We start from the raw sequence: 5,382 nt of genomic DNA on the forward strand, positions 1-5,382 counted from the left end.
ACACATTACACTACAGAATCTTGAAGCAAAGCATTTCGCACTAACCTGTTGATTTCTTACGGTTGAGGAATGAAAAAAGCACGGTCTGAGCTGCTGTAGCCGGCTTCACGCCCGAACGTAAGCGCACCCTGACGAGCACAACAACGTGAAGGTAATTATGAATATAAGTAGAGACGCAGAAGCAGCTGTGCCTAAGGCTTAATCTTACTTCCTCTCTCTTTGTTGTCTTGACAACTACGGCCTCTTCTGATGCTATCCCGGCAACATCATAGGCTTCATTTGATGTACATCTTACGCAGACGTGCCTACTTAATTGAATTGCCGTTTGAACCCCGTGCCAGTAGCAATTTGTATCATGGTGTATTATAGCGTTTAGTAATCGAAAAATCTTCCAATCTTGAATTGTCCCACATTTGCTAAAAATCGTTATTGGAAGCACGCGGACACTGTTTCAAAACATGTATCAGAAAAAAACAGTGGACTGATTTTAACCAATTTGAATTTTTAGCACTCCCGGATAAGTGTACTAATGTCTCGCTCTTCTATGATTGCTATACTAGTGTGTCCAGTTTATGACTGCTATACTAGTATTTCCAGACATGGACATGGACACGGGGCAGACCCACCTCTTTTCATTTAGAAGGTGGCTGGCTTCTATTATATATGATAACTGTGATATCACATACATATTTCTTTTATGATACCTTTTATTTATTTATTTTTTTATTGATCTTTTTTTTAGGGTAGTCCCTTCAGTTAACGTAGTAACTGATTTCCAAGGGAGTCCTATATACATGTTCGCACATGTTCGCACAACGACGGGTTACGGGGTGACACACCCGTCCGGGTGAATGATGTAGATCACCATGTGGCTGATACGAGACAGAGGTCGCCAGGCCTCCATCCGGGTGATTTGAAGTGAATCACCAACTTCCGACAGAAGGATTTGCACCAACGCACACCGCACCATCGCACGTGTGGGGGTTCTTTAACGTGCATGGGGTATGGCTCTCCCCATACACGGGACCTCCATTTAACGTCCTATCCGAGGGAGGACTCATTTTTCACTTGAGTAAAGTGAGGAAAGTCGTGTAAAGTGCCTTTCCCAAGGGCACAAGACCGGCAACACGGCAGGCGGATTCGAACCGGCGACCTCTCGGTCACGGGCCGAATACACTACCACTGTGCTACGCGGCCCCACCTTTATGTCTCCTTATGTTGTTGTGAGCGATGATTTATTCTAAATCATATGTTTGTACATTTGGGGGAGAAGATTTCGTCCCCAAGCCTAATTTCAATGGCACCGTCCTCTTGAAAGGTAATTACAGAAATGTATAACAGCTGAAATTGTGGGGCTAAGCAGCCTAGCGGGATCGTGTTCCGTGGCATGTACATTGTCCAAGTGTGGAGCCTTCTTTTGGTGTTTTTCAAACTCCTAATTCTACCGTATGACAGCTACATTGAATTGCTGCGCCCCCACATGTTGTCATTATTAATCACTTGTTGTCAGAGACGTATGGCGGAACCATGCGGCTTGACTCGATGTCTCCAGGAATTGTATGACATATTCTTTTTACACCTTGCTAATGGAATATGCTGTAAATATCTCAAGTGGCTTCTGATGAATATATGGCGTGGTTTGTAGTCAGATTTTACTGCTGACTTACTCCAAACCATCAGCCATCCCATTTCAGAGCTCCCTTCCAAAGCCAAATGTTTCGAAAATTTCCAGCCAACCAGAGCCGAACCTAGCTCCAAAACCACTCTCGACCATGGTGGGGAAAGGTCGAGAGTTTAATTAAACAGGGTTTGGGGTACAATGGAACTGTCTAACTTCTCCTTTGATTGAGGCTAGTCTGATTTTTTTTCAAATGACGCATAATGTCACAGGAAAAGGAAAAAAAAATACAAACGACAAGCACACGTCACAATTCCCATGTTTTTATAATATACATGATTTAATCGATAAACGCCAATATTGAAATTTATTTTCTGTACAGAAATAAACTTTTCCTGCCAAACTACAAAACAAAAGACTTTCTGTGGAAAATTTACACTACACGTTATACCATGGTCAATTACATCTGCATACAAACACACCTTAATCAGTAGACACAACACTTCTACATTGACTAACAATGCAAAGAACAGCCTTAATTTGACAATATACAACGTTAGATACAGAGTCATGTTCCTTAACAGACATTGTAGATGAATAAAATAGAACTGTACAAAACCATTATACTGCCCAACATGAAAGCAGCACGGTACATATAAAAGATCACTCAACAACATCAAATACAATTGACCTTGATTATACACAGTTTCAGTCGCCAATGTTTCACATATGCAAATCAAAACAAAGGACTTAATCTTTTTACAGAGTTTTGAATAACTGAATTGTTATGTACACGTTATATACAGCGATGATGTTTGGAAAAACTTTGACACATTCACAAGAACTTAAAATTGTTTTCTTTTTTTCACATTTCGGATGCAGTAAAGGTGAACTTATGTTACTATCAGAAGCAATATCACGTATATGGATGGAGTTACAGGATTTTTTTAACCAAACGAATTGTTGTATGGCATGTGTGGTTTGATACTGTTCTGGTAGTTTTAGCATACTTCAACTTGCTTCAGTATCACATCAATTGTGATTTTGAATGATTCATTCATACACGTAATGCAGACACATTCTGTTCGAGAAATTGGATGTATGTACTATGGTTGGAGAAAAACACTAACAAGTCATACGCAAAATCCTACAGCTCTAACAACCAGATATGCTAGACTAGACTATTATATGATCAAACGAGTCCATTGCGTACTTTATGAGTTTTTAAACATGACGAGGGGTGGTTAATGTCTTTACTTTCCCAATATCGAGGTATTTGTTGACTTTCTCCGGAGGTTTTTAATCAAACCGTAGAGCATTGAATTTATCCCGTGCTGTGGAAGTCCTTTATCAAATCCTTATCAAAGTTTGATGGACTAACAGTAAATATTTCGAGTTAAACGAAACATAGCTTACATGTACTGTATTGAAACGAAATAGCTGAAAAGTCAAGAGTCTGATGTTTCACGTTGAATAAGACAGCTGAAATGTACTGCATTGTAAGGAGACAGCTGACAATTCCAAATGGTTTGACTATTTGTAGGTGTACGTCTCTGCTGTTGTTGTGACGTAAGTCCTTTTCTTGGTATGTCTGTGGGAGGTAGGCAGTAGGTGTAGTGGCTCCACGTGAGCTCTCAACACGACGCACGGCTTTCCGGTCCGTTCAATTTACTCCAACACTCTTGATGAGAATGTTTTTGGTATACGTTTAAAAACAAGAAACCACTTAAAAGATTACCAGCCTGTACAGAGAAAGGGAGATATTTCTGTAGTTATAGCGAGGAGAATATTAATTTGGGCTCTCGCGGCTTAGTAATACCAGAATGTTGCCATTGTGATTACATTCGTCGACTAAACATTGTGTTTGTGCAGAAAAAGAATCATTGCCTCTCCTTTTGCGTCCTATTGCACTGCGACGATGAATCGACGTACCTTTAATAGATTTATCGTATTCCAACTGCTGAACCATTTTGCGACATCTAAAGTGCTGTCAGTCAGATAGATCAGAAAACCATGGTCTTGTACATAACAAATAGTAGATTCTACCAATAGATGGAGGCACATATTTCCCATGATCATTATTTTAAACAGTTAAGAAAAAAATCTCATGATTCCAGAGCCTTTTGGATACTCAACGTGTTTTTTTTTTCTTTTGAGTGCTCCAATTTCTGCTCCTCGATCGACCAACTGTCATCTGCCTACTGCAACAATGATTCAGAGATAAAAGCTTTTGATATCCACGTGGCGAATCAACGGTTGATTCAACTGCTGTCAAAAATCACCTCTCCCAGCAGGGTTACCAAAAGAATAGGCAGATAATCTTAATTGAAACTTTGCTGTCGTTGCACATGTAGCCACGGCTTATACATTCTGCCTTTCAGTGTAGTTCATAATAGACGTAGAAAGCTGACGCTGTTGCCTGTTGTAGTTTAAAGTTGCCCACCATAGCTTAGATGGAGGTTACCAAAAAGAATAGAAGATAAAAGATAATTCTAACTGAAACATTGCTGTTGTTGCATATGTAGCGACGGCTTACACATTCTGCCTTTCCGTACGGATGCAGAAAGCTGACGTTGTTGCCTGTTGTAGTTTAAAGCTGCCCACCGTAGCTCAGATGGACGACTGTTCGTACTTGACAGGTGTTCTCATGTCCGGGGGCGGCGGCGGCGGCGGCAGTGGGGCGTTGCCAGACAGGCGTTTCGCCGTTTCCTATAGCACAACAACAACAACCGAATCATTTTAGTAAGAGGGACCCAGTTGGATTCAGGGGATGATACGAACACTACCATACGAATGAATTAAGACCATTGTTGTACATTTTTACCACAAAGGTCTAAGTACACTCTTGTCAATTAAGGGCTGTGGCCCGGTTTTAGTTAGTTGAAAAAATCGTGACTGTATGCTTGTATTGTAATAAACTTCATACAGCAAGTCACGATGAAAAATATTAAAGGTTATTAATGGTTATATTGGCTATAGTGGCCAACACGTAATAAAAGCAATAGTAGAAATAAGAGAACAGTATTTTTGAGTGGGAATATGGATATTTGTACGGTACTTGAATGGGTGAATTAATGAATTTTTTTTTCAGAAGGCCATATAGTGTACATGTATTTCTTGCTTTTCTATATGAAATATATTATCATGCATGATCGGCATGTATAATACTAGATTTTCTGTATCCAACAACTTCAGACTACCCAAACCTAAAACAAACAGTGGAAAACGTACCTTCCTGTACCGAGCAATTATGCTCTGGAACTCATTGCCATCTAACATTAAGTCACTGTATACACTGTCCAGTTTTAAGCAAGCTATCTCAAACATTGTCAACTAGACCTCTGACCCCTAGACACTGTGCTCTATTGTAAATACTCTGTGATTGTTGTATTTTTAAAAATGTATGTATTCATGTTGATTGTAAACTTGATTCATGTTGATTGAACCTTGGAAGATTAGCCCATAAGGGCTAAAAGGTTTCTTAATAAACAATAAACAATAAACAATCGGCAAACTGATACAGTTCTAAAATTACCCATGCAATTCATAATCACATAGGCAGCTGCAGGTCTGATAGTTTTCAAACTAAGTACGACAAAGCTATCCTTGTGATAAAAAAAATCAATTTATAAGAACAATTGATTCAACAAAGTTCATTTCGTGTATCATTGTACAATAGAGAACTCAAATTTAATTTGGTACAATACACTTGAAGGTTGAATCGTTGATTTGGGAAGAGAGAAAGCGGCTGACTCATTTATGTA

Source organism: Branchiostoma floridae, chromosome 16, assembly GCF_000003815.2.
Source record: "Branchiostoma floridae strain S238N-H82 chromosome 16, Bfl_VNyyK, whole genome shotgun sequence".
In the NCBI taxonomy this organism is placed as follows: Eukaryota; Metazoa; Chordata; class Leptocardii; order Amphioxiformes; family Branchiostomatidae; genus Branchiostoma; species Branchiostoma floridae.